Genomic DNA, 20,933 nt, shown 5'->3' with positions numbered 1-20,933 from the left:
GATCCAGTCAATATGTAATTTCTACACCCAACACAATAGTTCAGAGATACTTGATGGCTGATGATTATGATGCATATGTATGTATGTGTGTGACTGTGTGTCTTCCTTTTTTTTTGGTCAATGTGTGTCTTCCTCGACCACCACATTTCTTCCCATTCTTTCTTACCTTTTGCCTCTCAAAGTGGGCTTCCAAAGAGGAACTTGGGTTTGATTTTGTGGGCTTGGCTCAAAATGCAAACTTTCTCAATGGCCTAGCCACATTTTGAACCACAAAAACTTGATTTCAACCAGAGTGAATATTTGACCAAAACAAAATAAAACCAATGTGATTAAAATGGGGTTGTAAATGACCCATGAGAAAGTTTTGGTTAAATAAGTCATTTTAGTTTTTGTGGTCTTTGGGTTTTAGGATGCTATTGTTTGCCCTCTAGAGTTTTGCATCATGTTCTTTATGCTGGATATGTCAGCTCGAGTGTGCATGCTTGTCCTTCATTTTCTTATGTGTATGTGCAGTGTAGTAGCAACACTCATAGAGAGTTATTCTCGCATGTTGTAAGTGCCGTTTGGCAACCCTTTGGGGTTTAATTCCATACTGTCAAGTATCACAAGTCAAACTGTTAAATTACATTAGAAATAAAAAAATATTGACGCCCTCTTCAAACCCTAATCTCACATGCTAAATAATCATTCAAGTTTTATAAAATTTCACTATATCAATAATTTCTAAATTTTAAAATTGTTCCCTACCATAATCCAACATAAGCTCGTAAATATTTAGATAAAAAAAAATTAAAAATTTAGAGTTAGAAAAAGTTAATAATAGTATAATTAAATTTACTTAATATTAAAAAAGAGATTAATTTAGTTAACTGAAAAATTGGAGGGTCAAATTCAAATTAGAGATCAGAAAATAAAAGTAAAGTTAAACTAAAACTAAATAAAAATCAACTTTTTATAGGTACTTGACTTAATCCCAAAGTACGAGTAAAGCATATATTGTATGGTGCCCACCCAAAAGTAAGATCACTTACTTCTTTTAGCCATCTTAGCGACGGCGTCTTTGGTGTGTCAATAAAATACTGACTCACGGTGGTTCATTTAAAATTTTAGATTGTAATTACAATAATGTCCTGTACTTATTTCTTTCTTAGACAATTATATCCTCATTTTCTTCCCCTTCTCTCTAGCCCTCTCTAGCACTGTGCTACATCTGAGCAGACCTGGGATTTTCTTCACCCACACAGCTCCTACAAACTCAAAAAAACTTTAATCTTCTTCACTCACACAACCCCTTCAAATTTAAGAAATTTTGTGAATATGTTTATGAAAGAATTCAAAAAAAGGTTGAAGAAAATCCCAGATCTGCAAGTTCCAGAGATGGATGCACGGTCACTAAGGGAGAAGACAGAGGCTAGAGCCTAGAAGCACTGACCAGAGAATAACAGCAGTTAGAGTACGGTTTTAACCAAATCATGAAGCTCAAGCTCTGCCACGATGCGGTTGCCGGGAGTTAATGATTTTGCAGTCTCTGATGAGAATGGTGGGGTTAAATGGGTAATATGTGTATTGGATAGTTTTGTAAATTAACATTTAAATCACAATCAATCTCAGCTGTTCAATTTAAAATTAATATATCCGATGGCTATTGTTCAACTGCACCACGGTGTGACAGTTTTTAATTGTACCACCGAAGCCAACACCCATCTTAGCCTCTCAGGCAACTTTGATAACATTATGAATATTCTTTTTAGATTGTTATTTTTTTGAAAATATATCATTTTACCTTGTAAAAATATCAATTTTAAATAATTTATTGGCATACGTTGTTAAGAAATTAAGGCAAATTAATTTTTAAGTTGACAAAAAAGTATGATAATGTATGTTTAATAAAATTAAAGAAAAAATAATACAATATGTGGGTATTCTAACTTGATATTTTAGGCATTTATTTCGATAAAAATAATTTTTATTGAAATTAAAAATTGAGTTTTTCCAATTTTTTATAAAATATGATCGATTTTGATCGGTTTAATATCACCTAGTTTCACCTTGGTTCTACCGGTTCTGAAATCTACGGGTTCTTTCCTTCAAATTGACCGATCACTTCATCGTTTTTTGGTCTCATTGTTCAGTCCGACTCTATTATTTGGACTATTATTTTTTTCATTATAGATACATATTTGTTACTGTAATTTTTCATAATACTTGCATGTTTTCATTCAATATTACTATCTTTATTATCCTTGTATTTAGTCTGGTTATATCACTGAATGAATTTTGGTTATTTAATAACAACTTGCAAGAAGATAATATTGTTCCAATACACAATCTGCCCTTCACTGAAAGTTCTTCGGGTTAAATCATAAAGAATTTTCGTATTGTATAGGATTTCTTAGTTGAATGATCATTAATTTGTCTTCAAGCTAAATACAGTATTAACGGTTAAATTATACATTATAAACAAATACATGTCCAAATGAAGGAGAACTTTTGTATATAAAAAAGAAACGTGAAGATCAATCGATATCTCATTAGATGACAGAAAGTTAAGGAATATACTTATAAATTCATACTTGCCTTACCACATGTTATAATTAATCGATAAGATAATAATAATTAACTAATAAAATAATTTAGGAAAAGGAATAAGAAGGCAGAATGGGTAGTGCTGGTGTCTGTAATAATTGCATCTTTATTGAGTTCTGTCATCTGTGTCAACTCAGTAGCATCGATCCATGCCACCAACATCCCATGTCAGATGTTCTTAGATCATTATTATCTTTTGAAATGAAACTTTGTTTTTCTTCTCTGCCTTGTAGGCTCCAAGTCCAACATTGACCCTTTTCTTCAGCAAATCAACACCACTAGCACCCTGTTCGCTGCATGTGGATTATGTTATGGTAGCCTACTAGTTACAACTTTTGCTTTTCAACAGTTTTCATTTTTCTTTGAAGTTTGTGGAAGGTTACTTCCATTAGGGGTGTACAAGGGACGGGTTGGAACGGGTTTTGGTTAATCATAACCCGACCCTAAATGTTGATCGGGCCAATTCATATACCCTAACCTGTCCTTAGACCCGAAGCAACCCGATATTATGCGGGTCCAATTTAGGACGGGTCTATGTAGAACGGGACCGGGTTGGCCCGAGGGACAATAAGTTTAAGACTATTTGATATTAATTGTAAAATTTAAAGATAATAACATACTAAAAGAGTTATAAGTTGGAACTATTTTTTAGAATAAATAACTTGAAAGGATTCAATTCTTTCATAATCTATTGTACTTGAGATGTTTACATTTTGTTTGATTATTTCTTCACTTGTCTCACATATGCATAATACACACACATGATTTTCTCTTGTTAGAGCATGAAAGTGTCCATAGTTTGACCAACGTTTATTTAATTTATAAGGTAGATGTTAAACATTTTAATCTCATCTACAAGGTAAGATAAATTTGAGCACCATGTATCACATTTTAATCATTATAACAAATTAAAATTTTATAAAATATATATGTGGGACGGGTCGGGTGACCCGAGTGTCAACCCGAACCCGACCCTACCCGAAGTTGGGTAACTCGAAGATCAACCCGAACCCGGTCTCTTTTAATGATCGGGCCGGGTCAACCCGGCCCTAAATGCTTGGGCCGGGACGGGTTGGCGGGTAGGGACGGGTCTTGTACACCCCTAACTTCCATTGATCATATCACTGTTGCAAAAGTGTTTTTTAAGACATATATCCTTCACAGTCCACACGAGATAGACAATTCTCTTTCAGCCAGGATCATTTGCATCCTTATTCCTTTGTTTCTTTTAATACATGTCTTGTGGTTACTTTCACCATAGAGTAATAGCGAAGTTCTTTTTATCTACAAGACTCAAGACTTGAACATCAGACATTGATTAAGAAAACTTAAATATATATATTACTTGAATCAATGAATTGGTACCATTGTAAAAGTTGTGATGTACAAGTTTATTACAAAATGGGTTTTAGAGTTAGAATTAATTATGACTTTAAAGTTGATTCTAACAGTTGAAGAGTTGATGCAAAAAATGCAACCTACATTTTCTTTAGATTCGTTTAAAAAGGAAATTTGTCAAATCAGAATAGAATGATTGTTTTTATTTTGGATCTATTATAAATAATTATTTTCTGTATATGTAAAGGACAATTTTCTTATCTCTTTCTTGAAATTTGTTTAAATTTTGAAGCTCATTGTAACTCTCAAACGTAATTCTTTAATTAAAAGCTTTCTTAAAATTAAACAAAAAAATTAAAGCCGTGCAATTGATACAGCTGCATATTTGATTTTGAGTAGCAAATTAAGCTATTAATTACTATATTATGAGTTATTGTGTGAGTAATGGACATTTTAAAGGCATAATTTCAGCCTTTGGTTTTGGTCATTTCAAAAATCAAAACCCAATGAAGTTACAAACAGACCTTGTATGCAAATTTTGCACTCAGTTTTCTGTAATGTGATGTCTAACATCCAAGGCCAACAATGGTACTTGAGATCACCGGTACTTTTTTTTTTTATATGTAGAAAATATATTGATTAAACACAAAGGGTGCTAACATGGGGTTTGCATAAACTCACCCACTTGCATAAACCCGCCCCTTACTGTAACAGTACAAAAATACTATATAATAATCCAAATGAATCTATACCCACGTGACACTACCCCATCAAAGAAGCTTGAACTGAATTCCTTCACCACAAACTAGAAACACGTTAAATGGAGGAGAAATATGACAGAAGACACTACAAGCTGTTGGAGTTGATTCCAATGTCAGTCCCACATTGCTAATGAAGGAGAAAAAAAGATTAAGTTATGCATCTTGGAGAAGTCTCACATTGCTTAGATTAGTGAGAGGTGGGAGGGTCCAAGACTATATATAAGGATCTCAAGCTCCTTGTTTCAACACAACAAAAATAACAAGCATTAGCACCTGAAAACACTTTATGTTTATATTTGTGTTTTCTTTTTCTCTTATGCTCTTGTTTTAGATCATTGTGAGATGTAATTCAAATATTCACTTTGGAGAGTGTGGGTGTACTGGGTCTTGGGGTGTGATTGAGAGTGAAGTCTATGCGTTGTAACAATTTTCACATAGTGTTTATTCTCTGGTTGTCGGTTTTGACAACGGTCGTGGTTTTTTCTCCGGTTTTGGAGTTTCCACGTTATATTCTCGTGTTGATTGTGCTCTTGGTTTATTTTACTTCTTCAACTGTGTTATTTCCTAACAGTGGTATCAGACCGTTGATTCAAATGGCTTGGTTGGTAGCTTCATTAAATGTTACTTCTGAAGCAAGTCTATCCTTTAACTCAAAAGGTGATGTTTGTCAGCTAGTAGGTGGTGATAGACTTTGGGCTACTTTTCAGACAAGAGACAATTTGGCAATTTGATGTTGACATCTTGAACTTTTCCTCGTTGGTCAGTGTGCCTTTTGCTTAAAGCAAACTTGTCTTCATGTGATCTAGTTTGAATGAAATTCAAGTAGTTGCCATTTGATCTAAATGTGAGACAGCCGGTTGAAATCAAACTAAGGCTTTGGCGCTCAAAAATACTACTTGATATATCTGACTGATGACGTGACGTTGAACGGTCAGAGTCTTGACACTAGGGTACAGTAGGAGCATGGTTACTTCCAATTTCTGAGGAACACGTATCTTTTTAATAATTGATAGAACGTTGAAGCGTGTGACATGTAGCCAAGTTTCTCCTGAAATTGAGAACGTTATCAGTAGATAAATTTTCAATGAAACTTCTACTATAAAATTGTTATGATCAAAATAAGATTTTAAAACGTTATGATGCGTTTGAACTTAACAATCTCCCCCTTTTTGATAATGACAATTTTTATAGAAAGAGGTAATTAATATAATAAACCCCCCTTGAGTTGAGTAAGGTTTCCAAAAGAAGTTGAGCTTGATAAAGTGTGAGAAAAATTTCTTTTACCTTCTTTTGCTTTTACTTCCCCTAAGTTTAGTAGGCTATGTTTTTAAACATAATTGTTTTTAAAACATAATTTCTATCTCTTCTTGTTTTAAAAAAAAAACATAGTTTTCTTTCTCTCTTCTCCCCCTTTGGCATTATTAAAAAGAGACATGCAAATAAAACTAAGACATGCATAAAGGATAATCAGAGTACGAGAATGAAGAGGTTCAGAACATTAAAGTGCGAAAGTTCAAGAAATTTAAACAACATAGAACGATAGGGGTAGAAAGTGGCCACTAGCCAAAACGATTCAGGAGCAGGTCAATCTTGGAGGCCAGATCATAGAATAGATTGTTAATTTGATTCTTATGATCTTCAAAGTCGCTCCGGCGAACAAATTGCTCGTCCAAAGGTTTCTCCATGTGCTCTTGCTCACGCCCTTGATCATCATCAGCATCAGAAGTCAGGATTTGCTCTTCCACATTTGCATTGTTCAGTGGAGCTAAACATTCGCCTTCTTCAGAAAGTTTGCCCTTGCCCTTGACAATGTGAAGTTTTTCCGGACGCAGAAGGATGTCTGGAATATCCCTTGGTAGCAAGATGTAGACCCAGTTGCCCAAGACAACAATTAAAGCAGTTAACCTGTTCAGGAGAGAGTAGAACAGTGTGCCAACATAACCTTCAGTTGCACAGACTTGCCATTCATCCCAGTCATGTACCTTGCGTGTATCCAAGAGGAATTTGTAACCAACGTCTGATGATCTCTTCCAAGAGACAGACACGGTACGATCGGGAGTCTTCTTAATTATCTTAATCAGTTTCTCTTGAAAAGCCTTGAAATTTTCCTTTGTTAGCTCTGCAGTGCGCCTGCGTTTGATGGCAGAGGACACTAGCGTCTGAAGACGCCTCTTTCTCGCCTGAGAAAGGATGCAGACTGTACCTGGCTTTGATTGAGGTTTTGGGGTGCTTTCAAGTATTGAGGCTTACTGGTTGGTTTGAAAGGGTTGATCAATTTGAGTTGTCAAGGTTAATGGAAAGAGGTTGAACAATTGAGATTTTGGCTTGGCTTGTGAAACAGTGCGTTCCTCATCGGAGGAATTCATTGTAGTGATGGGAGAGAATCTTGGTGAACTGTGATCAGTGGGATTCACAGTGAGTTCTTCTTAATTTGAGGAGGGTGAACGTGGTTTTGGTGAGTGGTGTGGTTCTTGTGGTGTGTTATGGTGGTGTGGATCATAGGAGTCATCAAACAATGAATTGACAAATTCTTGATTGGAGATTTCAGAAATTACCTCGTGGTGTGGAAAGTTGGTGTCTATGGTTTTTGCAATGGAGGAATGAAAGAGGAGATCTTCTTCATCAACAGTTTCATCAGGTTCATTTGCTAAAGTCTTTCGTTTGGCGTAGTGAGGCTGTTGAACTTGTACGGTGGAATCCTCATCATACTGCTTCCTTAACCGCTTAAGCTTTTTCTTAGGTTCTGCAAGCTTCCCAGCAAGAGATCCTTGCCCAGATCTTGTTCTTGAAGCAATGAGATGTGAATCAAACTGTACAGGGACTCCACCTTTGATGATCTTGATGGACCGTTCCTTAGTAGGTTCCTTGGGCATATTCCTGAACTGTTCCGGCTCGTCCTCAGGAAACGGTGCGATTCGCAAGGCAGGAGAGACAAATCGTTTGGTTGGGACTGTACTGGTTTGTGTTGCAAGTGTGTAACATCCCGACCTGACGACTGGCCTCACGGTAACAACACGAGTCTTTTCAGTGCGCTTTGTCCTCACTCGCGCACTTCCCGGGAAAACTTCCCAGGAGGTCACCCATCACGATATTGCTCCAAGGCTAGCACACTTAACCATGGAGTTCTTATGAGTTGGGCTCCCGAAAAGAAGATGCATCTTGTTGTTATGAGTAGTACCAATCAAATCATTTATGCCCTCCTCAACTGTATAGTCCATCCCTATACAGTCTCGGAATACCTCTTGTTCGGGTGTGAGATCGGTTCATTCATGTGCCCCTCCGCCTAGAAGCCTGCCAGGAGCCGCTCCTTGTCCGTGCCTCACTGCACCGGCGATCACTCCCCGCCCTCGTCGGCCCCGGGCGTCACAGGCCCACCAACTTCCGCTTGGTTCGTCCCCGAACCACACCGTACTGGGAGAGGTCGGCTCTGATACCACAATGTAACACCCCGATTTCGGTGGCGTCACTTTAGTAACAAAAATAAAATGAAGCGGAAAGCAGGTATTTTTTTTTCTTTTCGATTAAATATAAATAGACTTGTCGAAACAAAAACTCAACCCAATCGCGATTAACAGCGACTAACATACGATAAAGGTATAGCCCTCGCCGCAACTGAAAACATCGTCACGAGTGTCCTCAAGTGACGGAAAGTAACACCAAGTAACTAAAAGTATTGCCCAACGGCAACAAGTGCGACCCATAGATAGAGTCATAAGTCTCAGAAATACAGTTCTCCAAGAAGGTAAGTCAGCCCAAACGGCCTCCAAAAGACTTCCTACGTCCGACAAACTCCCTGTGACCCTCATGGAAGAGCACCACACAAAAGCTAATAGTCGGGGACCTACCCTGCCCCACAATGAGAAATGACAATCAGAGCTATGACACTAACACCCAACCTTAGTAGGCTCTAAACACTCATACCCTATACTTCCATCATCGACCCTCATCTAGTCATGCATTCAGTCCGGGTCCACGTCGAAGGCTCAGTAGTAGTCATTTCGCTCCGGATCTTCCCCGTACGACGAAGCATCACGAAACAATCCATCGACGACATCTGACAAAAAGGGCATACATAGCCCCCCAAACACAGGTAGCACGTGCAAGGGTCAACTTACGGAATACAGTATAGAGAATACGAGACAACAAGTAAAGTATAAGGGGTATATAAATATATATGTTGTATATATACGTATAAGTTCTGCACTGTCTACCCTAAGATTTAAACATAGCATGTTATCAAATCACGTATACAATTCAATCATCAAAGCACATAACGATGTTTATCAATATCAAATCATCAAAACACATAACGATGTTTATCAACATCAAATCATCAAGATCTCAACAAATATAGTTAGAGTGCATGATATGTCAATGCAACGTCAATTTCAACGGTTCCGGAAGAAGTAGGTTGGGCACGATCGAGTCGGTCCTAACACTGGCATTGTGTCGACCATAACCCTCGGGTGTCACTTACAACCTTGACATAGCCGGATCAGTCCTAACCCTGCGGGTCGACTTTTCCCTCCGCTATGCCTGACAATCAACAGGTCGATCCTAACCTTACGGTCGATCATATCCCCCGTCGATGCCCGAATTACCCGAAGGCATAAACTGTACCCGAAGGTATAAACTGTACCCGAAGGCATAAACTGTACTCGAAGGCATAAACTGTACCCGAAGGCATAAACTGTACCCGAAGGTATAAACTGTAACTCATGATGATTCCTCAAATCATCCGACTCATCTCCATCCGATGGTCAAAACTGCTCAGCGAGCAAAGAGTATCAACATACTCGGAAACTACCCGTTTCCCGGCTTATCTTTAAGATAGCCCAACAACAAAACTGCTCCTCGAGCAAAAGAGTATCAACATACTCAGAACTTATTAGTTCCCTCAACACTTGGACTCGACGACACTTCTCATTTTCCAAAACTAAGATTTGCATCCTAAGCTTTCCTTCGAGATTGTTATCATTATTTAAAGGTTTAGAGGTTGTTTAAGGTCTTATGAATTTTCCTTGTAAAATAGCTTCCATTTAGTCTTATCGCAAATCTTATGAGTTTTCAACATCCCATAACCCCAAATAACTCCCAGAGAATGTCTCGATCCACTAAAACAAGAACAAGGCCCGAACTCCGTTCGTCCCGTCAAACTTTCTCAAAACTCTCATAAAAATTCGGCATGACTTGCCCGTTATTTTCACTCCTCAGTACACAGATATATGTGAAATGGCATAGTTAAATCAGCACAGTCAACAACATGTCACATATATCAACACATCCTAGAATAACCACGTAGCACTTAGCATACAAAGCAAATATCACACATCCTAGATTAACCATTTAGCACGTACCATGTAATTCAATCTCAAAAACAGTTAGTAGATGAATCATCTACATTGTCAGCCGAAGCCTCAGAAAACTTTTCCCAATCAAACACAAACAAGTGCATAAACAGTAATTCAAGTCGAATTCGTCGACACCTAAAGCATTAGCTAGTAAGGTAAGTTGCCCTTACCTTAGCCAATTTTCTTCCTAAACTGCAACTCCAATCCTATCACATCTTTGTTTTCCGCGTCGGCTCGCTTCCTTCTATTCTTTAGCTTCGTCGGAAGGCGCTTTCGTCCTTCGTACCCTTCACAAGTTCACATACTAAACCTTAGCCAATCTTTCTAGCTCACTTAGGCTAAATGCACAAACTTTATGTTTCAAGGACTAAAGTCCAAAGATAAAATATTTGTGAGTTTTAAAGAAAGGTCCTTAAAAAAAATACATTTCGCAAACAACTCCTCAACTTTTAAATAATTCAACCCTAGTCCCTTGATAAGCACATAATCACGAAAAGGTCCTCACATAAAAGTAAGTTCTTTTTCAACCCTCAATCTTTTATAAATTTATCAAACAACCCCCAAGACTTTTAAAACTCCGGTTTAACCCAAAACTTCTCAGCCTCTTGTGCTTTAATCCTAAAGTTTTCCCACAATAAACTTTTAGTCCATAAACTTAACTTATGATTTTCACTAAACAAAAACAAGTTTCAGAATTGATTTTCCAAACCCAAAACACATGCCATAGGCTCGGCCACATCTACATAACCATGTATAAATTTTCCTTTTTCCTAAAATCACTTCCAAAGCCATTTCTTTTACATTTTAAAAAATAAATAATCAAGGCTTAAATTAAAATCATTAAAATCTCAAAACCACTTAACTCAAAAAAACAACTTTTTAGAAAACTAATCGGTGAAATCCATAGATCCGGTGATGGGGAATAACATTTGTAAAAGCACTTTGGAAAAACTCTAATTGAAAATTTTACAAAGACAAGAACTCAACCTTTTTGGAAATAAAAACCATGGTTCACTAGATCCTTTCCATAGTCATAACTTTAATGAAGATACTAGGTGTGAAAACTAAAAGGGTAAATTTAATTGACTAAAAAGATGATCAAAGAAAAGAGAAGAAGTTTTACCATAAAATTGGAAGATGAAGATGATGGTGCTGCAGAAGAGAGGAATCACGTGAGGGAGGAAAAGGGACCATGATGTGCGTTTTTTTATGCTGCCCAGGGGAAAGAAAAGAGAGGAAGAATAAGTGGAAAGAATTGGTGAGCTGCAGCAAAAGAAATGAAAAGAAAGGAAATGAATAAATATTGAAGTCTGGTGGTGATGCTTCTGAGAGAGAGAACGTGAGTTGCAACAACTGGTAAGATATATATATATATATATATATATATATATATAAATATGTTAGATATAAGTTATTTCTCTGTTCTGTTCTTATATAATTAAGCACTATGGTCGGGATCTGGACTGGTAAGTACACAACTCAGCTAAACTAAAATGAAATCCTTTTTGAAGATCTCTCAGGATTATTTATATTCAGACTTATGATCATATCTGCAGCGGAGGCGTTGAAGGCAGTAAGTCCCTGTGTGGCAGTAAGTCTATATTGGCCATACTACAGATATGATATGTTAAGTTCAGAATATTTTTAATGTCCTTGTTTAGCTTTTCTTTTGTGGTGGCTTTAGTCTGATCCAGATCTATACTGCTCAACTATTAAGAACAACACAGAACCTAACCTATATTTCTAATTTATTTATCTGTTTCTATAGAACCAGGTGATGGCGATGATACTTACGGGTGAGGAAGATTTGTCTTTTATGATGCTTCGCTCTTTTTCCTCCAAGCTTTCTTTCAAATCTTCCCAACCCTCTTCTTCTTCTATCGATCATCCTCATCAATCCAATCAATTATCCAAATCTGTCTTCAAAGAAGAAATTCATTTTGAAGATATCAATCAAGATCTTGACAACTGGGAAATTCCAAAAATTTCTCATGCTGAGATCTACAAACCAAACGGATCCTTTTTCAAACGATCAGATTTCATTATCAAAACCGTTGAGCAAACCTACAAGCTCAGATCTGATGATGAAGAAATCCATCTGCTTTCCGAGAAAAGCATCAAAGAACATATCAGCAAGAACTTCAACTATCTTCATATAGGTAGTGTTCAAGTTGGTCTTAAACCCCTAACCAGGAAATCTCTTGACATCGCTGTACTCCTTTGTCTTAGGGATGTTAGACATAATCAATTCCATGACTCCCTCTTAGGAACGGTTGAAACCAGCCTGAGTAATGGACCAATCTTTTTCAATTGCTTCCCAGATCTAACTGTTAGTCTGGAAGATAAAAACATCCTTGATGTCCTCTTCCTAAATATCAAGCTTCACGGCCTTGATATGAAAGAAGATTCCATTCCAATCTCTTTGATCTACAGGGTTCAATACAAGGTAATGAACTCTATCAAATCTTATTTCTTGCGAACCAATTGTGAGAAATCTGGAGAAACTACCCTCTTCCTCACAGATTATGATAAGGCCAATGTTATTGTGCCCAAAACCATCCAATGGAGTGATATCACCCTTCCAGAAAAATGGTCTTTGGAAAAGGCTACTCCAGCCCAACCTGCTGAAACTCCTGAGTTTCGTGAAATCATCCAACACCAATCTGGCCAAGTAGATCTCATCTTTGATAGGAGAAATTCCTTCTCTATCCCTAGATCTATTAGGACGTCCTCAAATGATTTCCAATCCGCCATGTCTAGAAGATCTTTTTCTATGACTAGAAGGAACCAGCCTGAGTCTAGTGCTCGACCTTCCCTCTCTCATGACGGATCTACTATCCATTTAGCTGGATATGTCAATACCACTCCTGTCAAGACTACCTATGACAAGGGTGATGAAGATCATCAATCCACCTTATCTCCAACGTATTCTTCTCTAGAAACCCCTGGAGAAACTTCTGATTTCATTGGAGCAATCACTACTGAATTCGTCATCGACAAAGGAAGTATCAAGGCAGATTTCTACTCTGACCGATGGACTCAGCAAAGAAAATGGTTCTTTGCAAAGTATCAGGGTGAAAAGAGAAAGAAGATCCAAGAAAAATTCTATGGGTTCCTTGAGAAAACCCAGCAAAACATCTTCTTTTTTGAATGGTTTCAAGATTATGCCAACAAGAATTGGAAATCTTACCCCTTCCAAATTGACATGGTTAAATGGCAGCATAAGGATGGAAAAGAAACCCTTTCTAACCTGCCACCTAAAACTCCTTTCCTTCTTAAAGGAGCTCAATCTACACCTGTCCTAGCTTCTCCCTTCAAGACTAGGAAAGAAGAAGGTGATGTCACTGGTAAAGACATCAAAGACCTCATGGAACAATCCAATTATACCAATAAGTATCTTCAAATTCTTGGAGAATCCCAAGTGCAGGATTCCTCTTCCAGGAAAGGAAAAGAAAAGGTCAAGATTGAACCTTCCTCTTCTAATCTTGATATCCCTAAAGGATGTCAACTTGAAAAACCTCTTTTCAAACCTTTTCAAATCAGTAGCCGTTCCAGACACTCGGCTCAAACTCTTCGAGCAAAAAAGGAATCTGACAATGAGCTCCTCCAAAAGGTGGTAGAGCAACTTCAGCTTCTCAAACAAGTTATTCCTGAGACTCCGGAACCTCCTGAGACTCCGGAACCTACTCCGGAAGCAGTTTCTAATCCCACTATTACTGCTCCTCCTCCTCCAAAAACTCGTACTTCTACTCGTAATACCTCTACTTCTTTAAATAATATTGAAGATGGTAAGGTTGAGTCTGATTCTGATATTCAATCTATGAAGTCTGACGTTCAATCTATCAAGAGTATTCCGGTCAATACTGTCATTCACAATTCTAAGAATCAGTGGAGAAAAGAAACCAAGCTCTACTATCCTAGAGCTACTGCTCCTGATCTTCTCTTAGAAGAATCTTCAAACTTCAAAAGCTTCAGTGCCAACAATGTCTATGAATGGAATATTGATGGTGAAAACGAGTATGGCATCACCAAAATCCTCCAAAATATGACTATGGTAGCCACTGCCTATGTTACCGCCAACAATTGTCCTGAATCTCTTATCGTTGAAGTCTTGGTTGCTGGTTTCTGTGGCCAGCTCAAAGGTTGGTGGGATAATTATCTCACTCAAGACGAGAAGGATCAGATCTTGACCGCTGTCAAGACTGATGAAGAAGGTAATCCTATCATGGAAGATGGCAAATTCATCTCTGATGCTGTCAACTCCTTAATCTTTACCATAGCCCAACATTTTGTTGGAGATCCTTCCCTCATCAAGGACAGATCTGGTGATCTTTTGTCCAATCTGAAGTGCAAATCTTTGGGTGATTTCAGATGGTATAAGGATACCTTCCTGACCAGGGTTTACACCCGTGAAGACAGCCAACAAGCCTTCTGGAAAGAGAAATTCCTGGCCGGTCTTCCTAAATCTTTTGGCGACAAAGTTCGTGAGAAACTTAGAAGCCAAAATCCGGGGGGAGAAATCCCATATCACACCCTTAGTTATGGACAGCTCATAGCTATCATTCAAAGAGTTGCTCTCAAAATCTGTCAGGATGACAAAATCCAACAGCAACTCACTAAGGAGAAGTCTCAGAATCGCAGGGATTTGGGTACTTTCTGCGAACAATTCGGAATTCAAGGTTGTCCCAAGAAACCTAAACCCAGAAAGCAAGATCCTCCTCCCAAACAACAATGGAGAAAGAGATCTAGCAGGAATGATCATAGGAAACCCAAGCCTAGATCAAAACCCCAATCTTCGCAAATTCCAAAGAACCCTCCTGAGACTAGACCCTCTCAAGGAAAAGATGTTACCTGCTACAACTGCGGCAAGCCGGGCCATATTAGCAGGTATTGCAGACTCAAAAGGAGAATCTCTGAGCTTCATCTTGAACCTGAGATCGAGGACAAGATCAATAATCTCCTCATTCAAACTTCTGATGAAGAAGAATCTAATCCTTCGGATTCTGAGGTCTCTGAAGACCTAAATCAAATTCAGAATGATGATTCTCAATCATCATCTTCCGTCAATACCTTGTCCATCAACACTTTGACCAATGAACAAGACCTTCTCTTCAGGGCCATTAATTCTATCCCTGATCCTGAGGAAAAGAAAATCTATTTGGAACGCCTCAGGTCTACTCTTGAAGATAGGCCTCCCAAAAGTCCTATAACCACCAATAAATTCAATCTTAGAGATACTTTCAAGCGTCTTGAGAAATCTACGGTCAAACCCGTCACTATTCAAGACCTTCAATCTGAAGTCAATTCCCTCAAGACTGAGGTTAAAAGTCTCAAACAAATCCAAAATAGTCAGCAGCTTATCTTAGAAAAACTGACTAGAAATTATGAGGAAGATGATTCTTCTGTACCTGATTCCAATCCTGCTCCTAACAACAATTGCGAAGACTTTCTGGAGAATATTAACCAGGTCACCATTCAGAAATTCTTCATCCATGTCAAAATCCTCATAGGAGATTTTATTCTCGAAATCCCTGCCCTCTTTGACACAGGGGCAGATTCCAGTTGTATCTCGGAGGGACTCATTCCCACCAGATATTTTGAGAAAACCACTGAGAAGCTCAGCGTTGCTGAAGGATCTAGACTAAAGATCAAGTATAAAATCCCCTCAGCTATCATAAAAAATGGTAGTCTTGAAATCGAAACTCCATTTCTGTTAGTCAGAAATTTGAGTCAAAAAATCATTATAGGGACCCCTTTCATTAAGAAGCTCTTCCCCTATAATACTGACGAAAACGGCATCACTGTTCAGCATCTTGGACAGCCTATCTTGTTCAAATTCTCTGAACCTCCCATAGATAAGACTTTGAACGTCATATCCTACAAGGAGAAGCAGATCAACTTCCTCAGGGAAGAAATCTCTTACAGAACCATTGAGGATCAATTGCAACAACCTTCTGTTAAATCAAGGATTGAGAATATTTTGGAAAATATTCAATCCAGCATCTGTTCTGATCTACCCAACGCTTTTTGGGAAAGAAGGAGCCATATGGTGGAACTTCCTTATGAAAAAGATTTTTCAGACAAACAGATTCCAACCAAGGCTAGGCCTATTCAAATGAATGAAGAACTTCTTCATTTCTGCCAAAAGGAAATCAATGATCTCCTTGAAAAGAAACTTATTCGCAGGAGTAAGAGCCCTTGGTCCTGTGCAGCCTTCTATGTCAACAAACAAGCTGAGATAGAACGGGGAACCCCTAGGCTGGTTATTAACTACAAACCTCTCAATCAAGCCCTTTGTTGGATTAGATATCCTATCCCCAACAAGAAAGATCTCTTAGCCAGACTGCATGATGCTAAGGTCTTTTCAAAATTCGACATGAAATCTGGATTCTGGCAAATCCAATTGCAAGAGAAGGATAGGTATAAAACTGCTTTTACTGTTCCTTTTGGGCAGTATGAGTGGAACGTTATGCCTTTTGGGCTAAAGAACGCCCCATCTGAATTCCAAAGGATTATGAACGAAATCTTCAATCCTTATTCCAAATTCACTATTGTCTACATTGACGATGTTCTAATCTTTTCCCAAACTTTAGATCAACATTTCAAACATCTCAATACGTTCATCTCTGTAATCAAAAGGAATGGCTTGGCTGTATCCAAGACAAAGGTCAGTTTGTTCCAAACCAAAATCAGATTTCTTGGTCACAACATCCACCAAGGAACCATCATTCCTATCAATAGAGCCATCGAGTTCACGGATAAATTCCCTGATCAAATCATTGACAAAACCCAACTACAAAGATTCCTGGGTTGTCTCAATTATGTTGCGGACTTCTGTCCTCAACTCAGTACCATAATCAAACCCCTTCATGATAGACTCAAGAAGGATCCTCCACCTTGGTCCGATATTCATACCAATGTGGTCAAACAAATCAAACTTCGTGTCAAGAATCTCCCTTGTCTTTATCTCCCTAATCCTCAAGCTTTCAAAATTATTGAAACTGATGCCTCTGATATTGGCTTTGGTGGTATTTTGAAACAAAAGGTTTTTGACAAGGAACAAATTATTGCTTTTACTTCAAAACATTGGAATCCTGCTCAACAGAATTATTCTACTGTCAAAAAAGAAGTTTTAGCAATCGTTTTATCTATTTCAAAATTTCAATCTGATTTGATTAATCAAAAATTCTTAGTCCGTGTAGACTGCAAATCTGCGAAAGAAATCTTACAAAAAGATGTCAAAAACTTAGCTTCAAAACATATCTTTGCCAGATGGCAAGCTATTTTAAGCGTTTTTGACTTCGATATTGAATATATAAAAGGATCTAACAATTCTCTCCCTGATTTCCTCACTCGTGAATATTTGCAGGGAAGATCATAAGATGTCCTCCAGAGGAGGATCCTCCTCCTCCCGAGGAAGAGGAAGAAACAAAGAAAAAAGCAAAGGTATTATAATCTCTGACTCTTTAATCTTATCTGGGCCCACTGCCCATCAATCTGGACCCACTGTCCAAAAATCTGAGCCCACTGCTCAAAACCAATCTTCACAACCAAAACAAACCAAAGCTGATTATGCTTTATCAATTCCAACTCTCCTTGCCTTCAAACAAGCAGGCCTGGATAATGTTCCTCAGGGACTCATCAATTTACCAAATAAATCTTGGGCCAGCATCGCTGATAAAGATGATGACCTAGATCTCCAATCCCTCCAATCTTTTATTGAAAGAACAAAAAGCTTAGCAACTCATGATGGAAAGAAACCAGTTGTTGTTGCCCAATCTAGCCCAGTTACCCAATCTAACCCAAAATCGGAATATTTGACCAAAACTATCTCCAAATTCCAAACCTTGATTGAACCAGAATGGTGGGACCATTCAGGAGGGAACCTCGCCAATAAAATTGGTACTAAACTTTTCCCTGGTTATCTTGATCCAATCCACCCAAACAAAACCCAGAGATTCTATGAGTTTATCTTGGTTGATACAAACAGTGTGGATATTAAGCATTTTAGGGATAAAAATGACAACTCCCTAATTACCCACTCCACACTCCAAATTCTCCGTGTCCTTCGTCCCACTGACTTTGGACCCAATCCAAACACCTACAGAAAATTTTCCCAGAATTTTGACCCTATAGGTTTTAATTATTGGGATTACATCAAAGCTTGGGAATTTACAATCCTTGGCCTGCAAAACCAAAATTTCAAGCATTCTTGGCTCATTTACTTCAAATGGACCAACAAATATTCCTTTCCAATTTGGTTCCATTCTTGGTGGAGCTTCTTTGGTCCAACTACTGAAATCTTTCCCCCTGAAGTTCTGGAGGGATACAATCTTTTCCTGAAACATTGGGACAAAGAGTTTAACAATTATCCTGATTGTTTAAACTTTTATACAATCTTTTCCCTTTCTTGGGTATTCTCTTGGAGGTACGGTCTTAAAGCCAAACCCCAACCAATTCTCAACAAACATGCCCTTATCAAGTGGTGGAAGGCTTTTGATGCTTCCAAAGCTCACAAGGATAAAGTAATTCAATGGTTTAAAAACAACCAGAAATATCTCAAGCATGCAAGTCCGCAAACCAGCCTCTTGCTAAATCAAAAGGCCCACATCACAGCGGCCCTTGCAGGAGCTTCAACAGAAGAAGACTTGCTAAGAAATCTTCAATCTGCTCTTCAATTATTGAAGGAACCAATTAAGCAAGCCTCATCTTCAAAGGCCCCTCAACACAAAGTCTCCGAGCCATCCTCTCTTGGGTCGTCAGATTTTGTCCAAACCACAGAATCAGATGATGATGACTTCTGCTAAGTTTGTCGTCTTGTAATCATTTTTATTCTGTAATAATTCAATTTTTGTACTGTAGCAAATAGTAAAATTGACTTTTTACTGTAGCAAATAGTGCCAGTCAAATAGTACCGTCTACCGGAACTATTCAACCGGAACTATTCAAACAGTGCCCAATCTTTTCTTTAAATAGGCTCATTCTGAACCTTGTTAAGCAGAGTTTTTGTAAGAGCTTAGATAGAGAGTTTAGAGAGAGAAACACTGAGAGAATTCCTTCTGTAAGTTCTCCTTCAGTTTTCCTTTCTTTCAATCTTTTCTGTTTTTAAGTTTAAGTTTTTCAGTTTTTAAGTTTCAGTTTTGTAATCTATGTTTATGTAATATATATCTTGTTCAAGTTTTATTTTCCTGTTTATGGAAGGCTGAGCCTCCTGTTTTAATTCCTGTTTTTATTTTTCTGTTTATGGAAGGCTAAGCCTCCTGTTTTAATTCCTGTTTTAATTTCTGCAATTTAATTTTCTGCAAAAAGCCCCTCCGTGGTGGCGTCCTACTTCTCTTAATCCTCTTCTCATCCCCCTCCTTCTGCTTCCGACCCCCTCTTGGTATCAGAGCCTGATGGGGAAGTAGGAACATGCTAAATATGTTAGATATAAGTTATTCTGAGAAGTAGGAACATGCTATATATATATATATATATATATATATATATATATATATATATATAGATCTGATCCTTCTCGTCTTGAGTGAGATAATTATCCCACCAACCTTTGAGCTGGCCACAGAAACCAGCAACCAAGACTTCAACGATAAGAGATTCAGGACAATTGTTGGCGGTAACATAGGCAGTGGCTACCATAGTCATATTTTGGAGGATTTTGGTGATGCCATACTCGTTTTCACCATCAATATTCCATTCATAGACATTGTTGGCACTGAAGCTTTTGAAGTTTGAAGATTCTTCTAAAAGAAGATCAGGAGCAGTAGCTCTAGGATAGTAGAGCTTGGTTTCTTTTCTCCACTGATTCTTAGAATTGTGAATGACAGTATTGACCGGAATACTCTTGATAGATTGAACGTCAGACTTCATAGATTGAATATCAGAATCAGACTCAACCTTACCATCTTCAATATTATTTAAAGAAGTAGAGGTATTACGAGTAGAAGTACGAGTTTTTGGAGGAGGAGGAGCAATAATAGTGGGATTAGAAACTGCTTCCGGAGTAGGTTCCGGAGTCTCAGGAGGTTCCGGAGTCTCAGGAATAACTTGTTTGAGAAGCTGAAGTTGCTCTACCACCTTTTGGAGGAGCTCATTGTCAGATTCCTTTTTTGCTCGAAGAGTTTGAGCCGAGTGTCTGGAACGGCTACTGATTTGAAAAGGTTTGAAAAGAGGTTTTTCAAGTTGACATCCTTTAGGGATATCAAGATTAGAAGAGGAAGGTTCAATCTTGACCTTTTCTTTTCCTTTCCTGGAAGAGGAATCCTGCACTTGGGATTCTCCAAGAATTTGAAGATACTTATTGGTATAATTGGATTGTTCCATGAGGTCTTTGATGTCTTTACCAGTGACATCACCTTCTTCTTTCCTAGTCTTGAAGGGAGAAGCTAGGACAGGTGTAGATTGAGCTCCTTTAAGAAGGAAAGGAGTTTTAGGTGGCAGGTTAGAAAGGGTTTCTTTTCCATCCTTATGCTGCCATTTAACCATGTCAATTTGGAAGGGGTAAGATTTCCAATTCTTGTTGGCATAATCTTGAAACCATTCAAAAAAGAAGATGTTTTGCTGGGTTTTCTCAAGGAACCCATAGAATTTTTCTTGGATCTTCTTTCTCTTTTCACCCTGATACTTTGCAAAGAACCATTTTCTTTGCTGAGTCCATCGGTCAGAGTAGAAATCTGCCTTGATACTTCCTTTGTCGATGACGAATTCAGTAGTGATTGCTCCAATGAAATCAGAAGTTTCTCCAGGGGTTTCTAGAGAAGAATACGTTGGAGATAAGGTGGATTGATGATCTTCATCACCCTTGTCATAGGTAGTCTTGACAGGAGTGGTATTGACATATCCAGCTAAATGGATAGTAGATCCGTCATGAGAGAGGGAAGGTCGAGCACTAGACTCA

The 20,933-nt window shown here is 38.1% G+C and overlaps 1 long non-coding RNA gene across 3 annotated transcripts; it reads right to left on the bottom strand.

Moving 5' to 3' along the window:
• Positions 1-4,242: 4,242 nt before the first annotated feature.
• Positions 4,243-11,381, bottom strand: LOC130737508 (uncharacterized). 3 transcript variants are annotated; one of them, XR_009018774.1, is made up of 3 exons: positions 11,160-11,381; positions 10,207-10,323; positions 4,243-5,733 (listed from the first exon to the last, which is right to left on the bottom strand). It is a non-coding gene; the product is annotated as an uncharacterized LOC130737508 (long non-coding RNA). The 3 variants fall into 3 exon arrangements; XR_009018775.1 differs by lacking the exon at positions 4,243-5,733 and adding an exon at positions 8,291-8,739; XR_009018773.1 differs by lacking the exon at positions 4,243-5,733 and having other exon boundaries at positions 10,024-10,323.
• Between the last annotated feature and the right edge of the window lie 9,552 nt (positions 11,382-20,933).

This window comes from Lotus japonicus, chromosome 2 (assembly GCF_012489685.1).
Source record: "Lotus japonicus ecotype B-129 chromosome 2, LjGifu_v1.2".
NCBI lineage: Eukaryota > Viridiplantae > Streptophyta > Magnoliopsida > Fabales > Fabaceae > Lotus > Lotus japonicus.
Note: the sequence above shows the minus strand (reverse complement) of the source record. Positions and strands in the feature narration are given on the sequence as shown.